The sequence below is a fragment of the Melitaea cinxia genome, chromosome 27 (assembly GCF_905220565.1).
Source record: "Melitaea cinxia chromosome 27, ilMelCinx1.1, whole genome shotgun sequence".
NCBI lineage: Eukaryota > Metazoa > Arthropoda > Insecta > Lepidoptera > Nymphalidae > Melitaea > Melitaea cinxia.
In genome coordinates, this window is record NC_059420.1 from 6,161,883 (window position 1) to 6,177,090 (window position 15,208).

General features: G+C 34.1%; 1 long non-coding RNA gene across 1 annotated transcript; it reads left to right on the forward strand.

Moving 5' to 3' along the window:
• The first annotated feature begins 2 nt into the window (after positions 1-2).
• On the forward strand, positions 3-466 carry LOC123667192. Its single transcript, XR_006745405.1, has 3 exons — positions 3-171; positions 268-357; positions 437-466. It is a non-coding gene; the product is annotated as an uncharacterized LOC123667192 (long non-coding RNA).
• Positions 467-15,208: the final 14,742 nt, after the last annotated feature.

The window sequence follows — 15,208 nt, forward strand, 5'->3', positions numbered from 1 at the left end:
TAATTTTGAGTGGCAACACTGCCAGATTAAAGGACTTTCGCTTCGACCATGATTGGGAACGGCGAGGGAAAGATTTCACGTTTTCGTGTTTTGTTGGCCAGGTTCGCCTGCATATTAAAAATTATGTCTCTGAAGTAGAGAATAATAATTTTATTTATCTCAACAATAATGGTGAGTTAATTTCGATATTTTGGTGGGACCTTTTTCCCTTTGTGTTTGTGATAACCTTTAGGTGTCATATTAACTCGTAATTTACTTTTGTTACAGCTTCCTTATTTTGTTCATTTTGAAATAGATATTTTTATCTGATTTCGGGGATGGTGGGAACGAGAGATTACACATATGCAATCTACTCTGGTAAGATTTCAAACCATTCTTTTAAATTTTGCATCGGTTCGATTCCGCCATTTTGACAACGTGTTTTTCTTTGTTTCAGGGTTTCTTTCATTTTTATATTTCCTTAGTATTTTATTGTTTTATTTTATTATATTACATAACTAATTAATAGAAATATGACTTTAGAAGAAAATACACTTGCGTTACCATGATGTAGGAAAAATTTAAATATGAAAAATTTATAATTTGAAATTAAGATGGAACTTAAATGAGTTACAAACAGAACTCAAACTTAAAATTATATTTCGATTTCATTCTGTCATTTTCGTTAAACTTCAATCATCGAGGACTGGATATTTGAATTTGGAATTTAAATAAAACACTAAAAGTAGAACCTTTGGGCTGGAGATCCTGCTCATCGAAACTTCCTGTTGAAACCTTAACACCCGGTGGATGTCCAGAGCAAATTGACAATTCAAGTAATTGGTATGAATTAAAGCAGAAGAGGTACAGACTTTCTCATTATTTAGTTGATCTATGCTTATTTACAAGGTTATTTGATTTCTGGTGGTATACTCGTTAAGCTCATTATACTCGTTAAGCTCATTATACTCGTTAAGCAATTATACTCATCACGTATTTTTTTTTATGTAGTAAATATATTAAGAACCTTCTCTCTACGACTGAGCAACCTTAGTATTTGTTTAAATTGTAATTTCTGAAGTGATGGTTTTGGGGTTAGCTAGGTAGGCTTATTTATTATATTTTGTTACATGAGGGTAAGTGTAAAAAAAATGGAAATTAAACTACCTTAATGTTGAATATCTAGTTGGTTTATTATTTAAATCTTTTTTTCCTACCTGCTTAAAATTTGTATATGGTCCTAGCCCTAAAGTTATATCACTATTTTCTTTGTCAACGGCACATTGTATTCCGAAATAGCCGGGCAACTTTTTCCGTCAATGTGTCGGGTGGCACAAGGAAACCTCATTCAATATAAAGACCATAATAAAAGAACTTTAATGAAGAGATGTCGATTGACTGCTACGTGTAAAGGTACTAATGGTTTGGTTTTCTTGGTTTTGTTGTTGTATAGATTAATTAATGTTGTACAACTTTCTTCACTATTTATACATATTTTAGATACCTGATGATGAACCAATAAAGGATCGAAACGTTGCATGAATTTTCAATTAGTGGTTTGATTGGCTTTTTATGTCCACTTTCCTGCGAACCGTCAAAGTATATTATTTATGTTTTATATTATAAATAACAATATATTGTCGTAAAATTTCAATTAAGTCATCCATTGTTAAGAGCCAAATAAACTATTTTTTTTAAACGGACGCCACTGACGTGTAGGGTCACGAAAACAGTATCAATACTTTGTAGTATCGAGATGATTGATCGACATTGATCGACATTACCATTCGATAACGATACTTTTGTACTCAATACATAGAAATGAAATGAACTTCGGGCACGACGAATGCTCAGAATTGAATATTTTGTGTGTTCGTTATTACCAGGAATCTCTAAAAGATAATTGAGATATTTATAAAAAAAAAATGGTGATATAAAGTATAAATGCACTGACTGCACAAAGCCCAACCCAACACCACAAGCCAGTGATGCAGATAATGTTTAGAAAAAAGCAATTTCAGAAGTGAGGTTGAACAACTGCCTGTGACCATTGTATTATTTCGCATGTACAATAAATTACAAGAGCACAGATCGAGACTGTAGTGATGTTTTGCTGCTACTGTTAAATAAACTATGTATTTTTAGTTGTCAAAACGATAATAAATGAAAAAATTCAATAAAAACTTACTCCAAATTTCTAAAACGATATAACCATTCCAGTACATTATTTCAGAATCAATAATTAGGTTATAGGCGAGAATAAAATATTAAGAGTAGGAATAATTATCGAGAAATCGGATCGTTTAAATTGCTGTGAGCAATGACCACGGCGTAACTTAAATATGGTAGGAATACTGTGTGGCGTCTAAGGAGTTGCCAGTCTAGACAAAACTAGTCAACGACAAAAATCATAGTTGGTTGGTGGAGCTTAGTTTAGTAAGTATGTGTAGTTTTATTAGTGTAATTATTTATTGTTGCTAAGCATAGCTTAATCACAGAACATAAGAGTAGCTACTTATCGAATCTTATATCGCTGTAACACGAGTTTAGCCAAGCATGTTCAAATACAAAACTAATAAATTGTTGTGAAAAAAAAAATAATGAGATAATAATGATATATGTCATGTGGTTTCCGGCAGACTAGAATAGCAACAGCCGTAGGCAAGCGGCAGAATAGAATAGTGCCGTACAAGTAGTCAAGTACCAGGTGCTGTAAGATGCGACTAAGTTACTCGCAGCGGATCCCCATAAGACACGGGTCAGCACACGGTCACCTTACATTACTAAAACACAACCTCCGAACATAATTAGGCTTCTTTTCTTGGAAACTCGTCTATCATCACAATATCAGTGACGGCCAGCTGTCTCATGCAGGTTTACAAAGTCAAGATCCATACAAAACGATAAAAAAGTGACGCAGATAATGTTTTATTCCATTTGCAGGCGATGTGTAGAAAGCCTGAAAGTGTTTGTCTTCGACATTAACAAATGTTCTACAGACAAAATGGCTGCAATGTGAGTAGGCTTTCGACGTGTGAGCATTGCTGGAACCATCGATAAAAATGAAATCCCAAAAAAAAAATTAAAAAAAAAATACCCGTAAGGGGCTTTCATAAAGAAAAGTAAATAATAGAGTCTGTATAACACCCAGGTGTTGACTGGTCAAAAGGAGGGATGCATTAAAGGTCGTATATAAAAAAACTTTGTGCACCAACGGTATATTTGAAAGGCATATTTGATCGGTATATTTGAATGAGGGTGGAATATAAATGAAATATATTTCACAGTATTTTCTAGTCTATCTGCTTTGCGGCTAAAAGTAGTACAAAGAACTAAGAGAAACAAATGTAAGAGAGATGATGCAGATGGTGTTTTAACACACGTCGAAGATAATAATTCAGGAAGTCAGGTAAAACAAGGAAACCTTATTCAACATAAAGACTGTCCAACTTATTTAAATATGATTTCAGAATTTTATCGCTATTTTTATTTTCCAATTTCACCGGAATTTCTCTGGAGATTCTTCTTTTGCGCTTTGGTTACTAAATGCTGCAGAATTTGACTACTTCTTCCAAGTTTCCACGAGGTTTTATTTGCATCTTTGTATACAACATAAAAGAAACAACTGTGTTGATGAAAAACTGTTACAGAGAACACAAGAGAATACCGTCTTCGGGGGTACTGAAATGTCAAGCTTGAATGCATATTAAAGTTATGTTAAATGAAGAAAATGCCATGTAAGAAGCTTGTAACCTTTTTTCGACGTTTGTAAACAACACGTACTACTGAAGCCGAGTGATACCAGATATTGTTTTCGTTGACTGTATTTTTGGTAGTGACGAGATTAGAAGATGAAAGTTTGATTATGATAGGAGTTTGAATCTCTCAGCGACTATTTGATTACACGTCGAGTCAGCTACGCTATGAACTACGAGGATTATTTCTTTAAAGCACTATTCGTTGATAGTAAGAACGATTCTACATCGCTATGCTGGAAGTGTTGGTACCTCATATACTGAAACTTGAAGCAACACAAGCCCTCTTTTTATATCAAAGTTAACAAGAACAGAAAACGTACCTAAAGTGATGCAGATGACGTTTTAATATGTAGATAATAACAACTTGAGAAATATTATATAACTTTCATTTCTAAAAAAAAGATAATTACTTAAAAGTGAAAACTAATAGGATTTCAGTTTATTTGTCATGAGTATGTATATGTCGCATAGCAGCTTTACTCTTGTCCACACAGCCCGAGCCAGTCGTGCAATAGTTGTCTGAATGGTTTCATAGAGGATCGCTCTCGCGATGTTTACTCTTTGTAATTAAAATATAATATCTTACATCAATGAGACAACTACATTTTTATTATTAATTGCAAAAGAATGACTACTATATAAATATAATAAAACAATCAACGCAAATATCGTAAACTGAAGGAACACCTTAATTTTCTTCTCAGTTTCAAGCATATTTTACTACATTTTTCATGATGTATCATACAAAAAAAAAACAAAATCTAAGTGATGCAGATGATATTTAATACGACTTAGACGATTTCAGTTTGAGTAGTAGAGCGTTTGATTGAACGCAACTTTGCCATACGAAGTGTCGTGTCGAATTATCGAGTTCCGCAAAATGAAAATAAAAAACATGGTAAATATCCCGTTTATGAATGTTTTAATTGAAACATAATAAAAAGTGTTATCAGTCGACCCATGGTTTGAATGAGCTAATTATGTTGCTTGGAGAAAGATAAAGATAATGTTGGGATCTTAGCGGAGTCAATACCAAACAGAAATGAAATAGAACTCTTTGTTCCATAACAATAATAAATCGAAAAAAGTGATACAGACTGTATATAATTATGTATAGATTGTTTTGGACATAGCCCACAAAGGACTAATCGAGGGTATTGAACAGTTTATCAGAGTTACTGAGTTACATTGTTTATGACTTGTGTTTAAAAATAATATTAGTATTCAAAATATAGTATTATCAAAATAACAGTGTTAGTCAAATTTTACCGCTGGGTATAAGAATGGAATTATTAAAAAAAAACTTAACAGAAAATTGTTCTATTGTAGTGATTCAAATATTTCCTGCAGGTTGGCGATGACGTTGATTTCATCCAACAGTTCCAGTGCAGTTCAACAGTGAGAACATAACTGACGCTGAACCATTGAAAGAAAAAGGAATTGTAAGTGACACAATTTATAACGTGTCCATTTAATAGACTTTTTCTTTCTTAATTTAATATTCTTATATTCCACAGTTAAAAGTAAACGATAGGAAACTGATGTATGACACAGAGCAAGGCAAAAGATTCAAAAGATTTCAATGTGAGTTAGAAACCATCATACGTTTGTGGAAGTTTTAAGGACTGCCTGAATAAGAAGAATCTGCAGTTTGACCTTCTCAGTTATTTATAGATACAATGAAAACGATGCGACGCAGCTGCAAACGTCTGGCGAATGAAATGATGATGGTTTGAACTACCAAACGTTTTTATGAGCGAGTGTGTATTCATTTCCTGTACAACTTTATCTATATAATCCACCCTTCCATTATTGTTATAATTTCCGCGTAACTTATGAAGTGGTTCATACTGCAGGACATACTGAAGTGATCTGCAGGCAACAGGATCTCTCCAGCGACAGGATGGCCTCGGCGAAAAGGCCAGATTTCTCCTCAATGAGGACTGTCCAGCTCACCTCTAAACAATTCCGACGGCGCCGTGTCTAACAGGATCGGGATCCATCCCCGTCCGACACGGGCACAGGGGCATTACTGGAGGTGCATTAAGTAGCGCCTACTACGCACACCCGTTCGTTGCCTGCAGTAATGGTTAGAATACTGTATTTCCTAAGTCTAGTCAAATCTAGTCAACGACAGAAATCTTAGTTGGGAAGTCTACAGTGATCTCAAAAACATTCTGCTAATGTACGTAGTTTGTAATAAATGAAGGTCAATTGTAAATTTAGCAATAATTTTAGAATAAGTGTGTGCGTTTAAGTTATGTTATCGTCGCGAGAGCTTCGTTTAGTAAACGACAATAAAGTCAAACCAAAGCAAGGCAGTTGAAATCTGTGAAGAGAACACTCTGCCATCGCAATCTCAAGAGCGGTGAAACAAACATGGATTACACAGCTTGAAACATCTACAATAGATCTAAAGGCCATAGATAGATAGAGATAGACAGAATAGCAATTGGAGACTATCAACATTGTAGAGAACATTTTACTTTTGTTACAAATATAACCTAATCGTAAACCAGTGAGTAGATATAATTTTATCCTATTAGTATAATAATAATTAGGATGGACAATTAAAACACAAATTAGGTAGGGTGAAATAGATTGTGTAGATTACGATACGATCATATAAGTTGCCAACACGTCGAGAGAGACATAAAGTTACTTTCATGTACCTACATACTCGTATATAAGTAACATTGACGCAAAAAATAAAAATAGAAAAAAGTGATGCAGATGATGTTCCGTTCCACTTTGAAAACAATAATTGATAGTTTGACACATCCATTCAATTAAATTAAAATGATTCTTTAATAGATGAAGTGAACCGTTTTTTTTCATCTTAAACAATTTTCTAATGTGAATATACAACGTTACCACGTAACTTGTGACAAAAATCGTGACGTTACATTAAAAGCTTGACATATGAAGGCAGTTATGTTGTATTCTTTTAAGTATTTTAATATTCGAATATAAAACAACACGATGTATAAAATGTGTAGTGGATTATATTAATATTGATTAGGAGTACCTACACAGACCTATACTGCCAAGTACACTATACTGAGTACTAGTTTTGCCTCTTCAGGGACCTTTCTATCACCCCTTGGAGTATGGTCGTTAGTAACGCTGCCATTGTGGACTTTCTTGATGACACCCACTGCAATTCATTTTCAAAACGCTGATGTTGCTGGTCTCCTCGCTGCAACCCAGCGCTTACAGATGGGACTGCTACAAGGTACGTGTTCATCTCACCTCCACTCACTCTCACCCAGAAATTTTCTCAGTTAAGAATGTCTCAGAATGTTTTTCGTTTTACGCTATTTTTACTGTGCACATATACATCCCGAATGGGAATGAAACCCGCGACTGCTGCCGTTAAGGTGAGGCTGAGGCGGTTGAGAAGTTTTTGTTAGGTTACAGGATGTTGAATCAACATTAAATGTTGCAGTAAAAAGTAGGAAAAAAGACAGTTGAGAATGGTACAGATGTTGTTTGTCCCAATTAGAAATTATGCAGAAATGATTGAGAATGTTTATGATGAGACTTATACTAAAACACAACCTCCGAACATAAGTTTCTTCGTTCCTTCAAAATGTCTCTACCACACAATATCAGTGAAGGCCAGCTGTCTAGTGCAGGCTTACAAAGTCAAGCGATCTGGAAAAAAGAACAAAAAAAAGTGAAGAAAATAAAACAGAAGAAGCCAGTGATACAGATAATGTTTAGAAAAAAGCAATTTCAGAAGTGAGATTGAACAGTTGTTCCTGTGCCTGTGACCATTGTATTATTTCGCATGTACAATAAACTACAAGAGCACAGAGCGAGACCGTAATGATGTTTTGCTGCTACTGTTAAATAAAATATGTATTTTCAGTCGTCGGAACGATAATAAATGAAAAAATTCAATAAAAACTTACCCCAAATGTCTAAAATGATATAACCATTCCAGTACTTGATTTCAGAACCAGTACATCGGTTACAGGCGAGAATAAAATATTAAGAGTAGGTATAATTCTCAAGAAATCGGATCGCTTAAATTGCTGTGAGCAATAACCACGGCGTAACTTAAAAATGGTAGGAATACCGTGTTGCGTCTCAGGTGTTGCCAGTCTAGACAAAACTAGTCAACGACAAAAATCATAGTTGGGAGCTTAGTTTAGTAAGTATGTGTAGTTTTATTAGTGTAATTATTTATTGTTGCTAAGCATAGTTTAATCACAAAACATAAGAGTAGCTACTTATCGAATCTTATATCGCTGTAACACGAGTTTTCTTTTTTTGATATCGCAGGGTAACCAATTTACAGGTGATATCTAGGATGCCCGGGTAGGCATTCCTAGACCGTATGTCGGCTTCAGCACTCGGAGGTGCACTACCGACCAAAACCCCTGCGGGAGCCTTCAGCCGCTTTAATTGGACGGTCCCGGATCTGAAGGCAACAGGATTGTAACACGAGTTTAGCCAAGCATGTTCAACTACAAAACTAATAAAGTGTTGTGTTGCCTTACATTATTAAAACACAACCTCCGAACATAATTAGGCTTCTTTTCTTGGAAACTCGTCTATCACCACAATATCAGTGAAGGCCAGCTGTCTCATGCAGGTTTACAAAGTCAAGCTCCATACAAAAAGAAAAATAAGTGACGCAGATAATGTTTTATTCCATTTGCAGGCGATGTGTAGAAAGTTTGAAAGTGTTTGTCTTCGACATTAACAAATGTTCTACAGACAAAATGGCTACAATGTGAGTAGGCTTTCGACGTGTGAGCATTGCTGGAACCATCGATAAAAATGAAATCCCAAAAAAAAATTAAAAAAAAAATACCCGTAAGGGGCTTTCATAAAGAAAAGTAAATAATAGAGTCTGTATAGCACCCAGGTGTTGACTGGTCAAAAGGAGGGATGCATTAAAGGTCGTATATAAAAAAACTTTGTGCACCAACGGTATATTTGAAAGGCATATTTGATCGGTATATTTGAATGAGGGTGGAATATAAATGAAATATATTTCACAGTATTTCGAAAGCGTCTATCTGCTTTGCGGCTAAAAGTAGTACAAAGAACGAGAAACAAAAGTAAGAGAGATGATGCAGATGGTGTTTTAACACACGTCGAAGATAATAATTCAGGAAGTCAGGTAAAACAAGGAAACCTTATTCAACATAAAGACTGTCCAACTTATTTAAATATGATTTCAGAATTTTATCGCTATTTTTATTTTCCAATTTCACCGGAATTTCTCTGGAGATTCTTCTTTTTCGCTTTGTTTACTAAGTGCTGCAGGATTTGACTCATTCTTCCAAGTTTCCACTAGATTTTATTTGTATCTTTGTTGACAACCTAAAAGATACAGCTGTGTTGATGAAAAACTGTTGAGAGCACAAGATAATACCGTTTTCGGAGGTATTGCAAGCCGGAACGCTTATTCAAGTTGTGTTAAACGAAGAAAATGCCATGTTAAAAAGCTTGCAACCTTTGTTGGAATGCAGGTACAGGATATAAGTGATGCAGATATTGTTTTCATTGTGTCTGTATTTTTGGTAGTGACGAGATTAGAAGATAGTTTGATTATGATAGGAGTTTGAATCTCTCAGCGACTATTCGATCACACGTCGAGTCAGCTACGCTATGAACTGCGAGGATTATTTCTTTAAAGCACTATTCGTTGATAGTAAGAACGATTCTACATCGCTATGCTGGAAGTGTTGGTACCTCGCTCTACAAGACTTCTTTGCAAGACATTTCAAGCTACTATCAAAGTGGGTTGGCTTTGATTGATACCGAGTCTAAGGCAAACGCTTTATATTCAAAAGCTTAAAGAGCGAGAAGCTGAATTGTTAACCATAAGTTCTTATTCCAACCAGTATTGAGAAATCTAAATCGATTACCAACTGGTAAAAGAATTAAAGAGAGTGACAATTCTTTATTTCAGCTAACAAATGACTCATGAGAAACAATGGATGAAACGAATGCAACTAAAATTTGCAAATACAACAATAATAACACCAAATACAAATAAATTGTTTTAAAAACAATTTCATTTTATCATTTAAGAACTCAAAAAAAAAAAACTTCTCAGAAAGTAGAAACTAGCAACACACAATAGTTACGGAGTAACTTTATATCTCTTTCCCTGTTTGTTAATATCAACAATGCGTGGAATATGAATGAAATATACTTCACAGTATTTCAAAAGCATCTGCTTTGCTGCTTAAAGAAGTACAAAGAAGGAAATGAAAGTAACAAGAAGAAGTGATGCAGATAATGTTTTAGCACACGCTCAGAACGTTTTTCGTTTTTTACTGTGCACATATCCATTCCGAATGGGAATAAAACCCGCGACTGCTGCTGTTGAGGCGCTCCTATACGCACCACTACACCAGAGTTTTTGTTAGGTTACAGGATGTTGACGTAACATTGAGAGTTACAATAGAAATAGGGAGAAAAGACAGATGAGAGTGGTTCAGATGTTGTTTGTCTCAATTTGAGAGTATGCAAAAATGATTGAGAATGTTTATGTGACTTATACTAAAACACAACATCCGAACATAATTTTCTTCTTTTCTTCGAAACGTGTCTATCGCCACAATATCAGTGAAGGCCAGCTGTCTGATGCAGGTTTACAAAGTCAAACTCCAACCCTGTTCAAATAAATAAATAATATCTACACAATACACACACGGTGGTCTGTTCCTAAAGTAAGTAACTTAATGCTTGTGTTATAGGTAACAGGCGACTAGCATAATTAAAAACATTGTCATCGAAGTCAGTGACGCAGATAATGTTTTATTTTCATTTGCAGGCGATGTGTAGAAAGTCTGAAAGCGTTTGTCTATGACATCAAAAAGTATTCTACAGCCGACCTCCGTACTAAATCATGTCGATAATGTTTTGTGACGTCACACACACCATCGTCTTTAATTGTAGCAAACACATTACTGACACACATGAACGTCATACCTGAAGATTCGAGAGCGTATTCCGAACAATTGCAAGAAACACGTTTGGTTTCACCGCTGCCAACAGTTGTCATTACATAGTTAGCTCGCAACCGTTTATCAAGTGATGAGACGATGCTAGCCACGGCGTCTGATAGAAGAATTGTTGTATGATTATGGGATAAAGTCGAAACTATACAAGTTGCGACGTGGCTCTGATAACGCTTAAATTACCACAATGTGATAAAGAACGGCACATTCCACAAATACATAGTATATGTATAACAGTAATGAGTTCAATAATTTCCTGCAGGTAGGTGACACATCATACTCTGTTATTCAGCCGTCCCTGTGTAAGATCAGGCAAAACCATGAGAATAACCATGAACCATGTCACGTTGTGACGGCAAAATACTGTGGAAGTCCTCTGCCCCATCAATTGTAAAATTGTTTGTGAGATTTTATTATATAAACGTCTGCTTTTCGTTTACTGGAATTACAATTTGGTCGTTCCTTTCGTGTTTAGGTTTATAACGTTTAATACTATTATTGTCAAAATAATCGATATTTTGTGAACATACAAAATATTATTACAAACCCGCTAGCCTCGTTATTGCAAATATTGTTATGAATTATGTAATTAATAAAATCTTAGAATCATTACCATTTGAGGTTCCGTTTATTGAATTGTATGTAGATGTCACGATAGCAGCAGTACCAAATAATGAAGTTGATAACGTTTTAAATTTGTTTAACAGTTTTAATGAGGACATACAGTTTACTTTAGAAATGGAACAAAACAATCGCATTTCATTCCTTGATATATTGATAGAAAGAAGAGAAGGTTATTTAATTACTGACTGGTTCATCAAACCGATAAGTTCTGGTAGACTGTTGAATTTTGAATCAAACCATCCACGTGCAGAGATTAGCGTTTTATAATTTATTGGAGATAAGCAGTGTATATATTCGATTAAAAGATCCTTTAAAAAAAGAAGAACGAAGTGGGGTAATATATAAAATTTCATGTGAGTGTAACCGTTGCTATATAGGACAAACTAAACAATTTCTTGTGTCGAGAATCAAACAACATAAGAACGATTGTAAAAACATTAACGCCGCAAAAGACAATAAGACTGCTTTAGCATCCCATCATTTTGACCAGCATCATAACTTTAATTTTGAAAATACAAGAATATTAGATAACGAGGAAAATTGGCTTAAAATAAATATTAGTGAAATGTTTTTTATTAAAGTAAATAACACAGTGAATAAAAGAACAGACACAAATAATTTGAGCATTTTGTATAATGATATTTTAAAGAAGTATAAATCTGAAATATAATTAACTGTATGGAATTTTCCTGAATACAAATAAAATTTTGAAAATTAATAATTTAAATTGTAAGTGGTAACATTTAACATTTTAATGAGTATTTACATTTGTATTCAATCAGACATTAATAGTTTTGACAGTTTTGACATTCGTAAAGAGTGACGTGTTTTCGGCCGTTAACAAAAGATAAAATTTAAAACTAATTAGAAGATGTAATTTGATATTAATAAATAAAGATATAGAAGATGTATTGATACTAATGCATGTGAGATAAGGCTTGGATTACAATAATTGTAGTTTTCAATCAGTAGTTAGTACATTGGTAGTATGCAGATTTTGATCTTTTACAATGCAGCGTGTTCGTTTATATCTCATATATAATTTGTTGTTGTAGACACGATAATAGAAGAAATTTTGTGAAAAAGATGTCAACACAACAAGTAATAACTATTAAATAGTTAATTCTTCAATATTTATACATATTTTAGATGCTTGATGATGATCCAATAAAGGATCGAAACGTCGCATGAATTTGCAATTAGTGGTTTTATTGGCACCTTATGTCCTCTTTCCCGCGAACCGTCAAAGTATATTATTTATGTTTTATATTATAAATAACATTATATTGTCGTAAAATTTCAATTAAGTCATCCATTTTTAAGAGCCAAATAAACTATTTTTTAAACGAACGCCACCGACGTGTAGGGTCACGAAAACAGTATCAATACTTTGTGGTATCGAGTACATTACTATTCGATACCGATACTTTTGTACTCAATACTTAGAAATGAAATGAACTTCGGGCACGACGAATGATCAGAATTGAATATTTTGTGTTTGTTATTACCAGGAATCTCTAAAAGATAATTGAGATATTTATAAAAAAAAATCTTAATATATATAAATCTCGTGTCACAATGTTTGTCCTCAATAGACTCCTAAACCACTTAACCGATTATAATAAAATTCACACACCATGTGCAGTTCGATCCAACTTAAAAGATAGGCTATATTTTATTTTGATATATTATGTTATTATTATATTTCAGAAAAAAATAAGGTGATACGAAGTTCGCCAGGTCAGCTAGTGATGATATAAAGTTTAAATGCACTGACTGCACAAACATCCAGACAACAGCAGAAACTAGTGATGCAGATAATGTTAAGAAAAAAGCAATTTCAGAAGTGAGGTTGAACAACTGCCTGTGACCATTGTATTATTTCGCATGTACAATAAACTACAAGAGCACAGATCGAGACTGTAGTGATGTTTTGCTGCTACTGTTAAACAAACTATGTGTTTTTAGGTTGTCAAAACGACAATGAATTGAAAAAAAAAATACAATAAAAACTTACTCCAAATGTCTAAAACGATATAATCATTCCAGTACTATATTTCAGAACCAATAATTCGGTTACGGGCGAGAATAAAATATTAAGAGTAGGAATAATTCTCAAGAAATCGGATCGTTTAAATTGCTGTGAGCAATAACCACGTACGTAACTTAAAAATGGTAGAAATACCGTGTTGCGTCTCAGGTGTTGCCGTCTAGACAAAACTAGTCAAGGATAAAAATCATAGTTGGTTTGTGTAATTATTTATTGTTGCTAAGCATAGTTTAATCACAAAACATAAGAGTAGCTACTTATCGAATCTTATATCGCTGTAACACGAGTTTAGCCAAGCATGTTCAAATACAAAACTAATAAATTGTTGTGAAAAAAATAATAATGAGATAATAATAATATATGTCATGTGGTTTCCGGCAGACTAGAATAGCAACAGCCGTAGGCAAGCGGCAGAATAGAATAGTGCCGTACGAGTAGTCAAGTACCAGGTGCTGTAAGATGCGACTAAGTTACTCGCAGCGGATCCCCATAAGACACGAGTCAGGACCTTACATTACTAAAACACAACCTCCGAACATAATTAGGCTCAGTGACGGCCAGCTGTCCCATGCAGGTTAAAAAAGTCAAGATCCATACAAAACGATAAAAAAGTGACGCAGATAATGTTTTATTCCACTTGCAGGCGATCTGTAGAAAGTTTGAAAGTGTTTGTCTTCGACATTAACAAATGTTCTACAGACAAAATGGCTACAATATGAGTAGGCTTTCGACGTGTGAGCATTGCTGGAACCATCGATAAAAATGAAATCCCAAATAAAATAAAAAAAGTACCCGTAAGGGGCTTTCATAAAGAAAAGTAAATAATAGAGTCTGTATAACACCCAGGTGTTGACTGGTCAAAAGGAGGGATGCATTAAAGATCGTATATAAAAAAAACCATGTGCACCAACGGTAAATTTATCTCAGGATGCATATACAAATATATAGCAAGCAATACTAAGCCTAAAAACACAAGAAAGACAAAAAGAATATTAGGATAGGCATATCGAAATTATTCAATACAAATGTTAGATTTAGCGGTCGACATGGTAGAAAATAACAGGATGTCAAATCGGGAGGCAGAAACGAGGTTCGGGATCCCTCGATGAACGATATTAAATAAATTAAAAAAAATTCACTTAAAATCACTTGGAGAACAAACCAAGCTCACTGACGAAGAGAAAGAAAATTGGCAAACGTGTTGTTAGCTCCAGCAGATTATGGCAGCCCCATGACTAAAATGGATGAAAAAATGTTAGTCTATAAAAATGTTGCAAAATTCACGGACTGATTTGTTCGATGGAAAACTACCCAGTAACACGTGCATGTACTTTAGACTTACTTAGTAAATAATGTGACAACCCTTGTTCATTGTATTATTTGTATGAAAACTCAAAAAAAAATTGACTTTGCCCACTCAAATTTGACAGGTAATATAAATATTTAAAATTTAGGCTTAAGGTCTTATAATAGATTAAGCGTTTTTCTACAATTATCCCTAAATCTGGTGTTTTTAAGGTAGAAAATACCGAAGTTACAAAGGTTTCCGCAAAATGGGCAAACATGTAAAAAGTACTATATATTTGGCCCGGTGTCCAAATAGAGGTTTTTGGCACACAAATATTCATTATCTTGATATTATCATAGATAATCTGCAAAGAACACTACATTTACCAATTATGTAGCGCAATAACACATTAGAAATAGTATTATTTAAAAAAAATATCTAAAGTTGAATTCAAATTTGCAAGAAATCTGGGCAAAGTCGTACGGTTTTACGGTATTTTAAAAGGTATAATCGTAGGTAT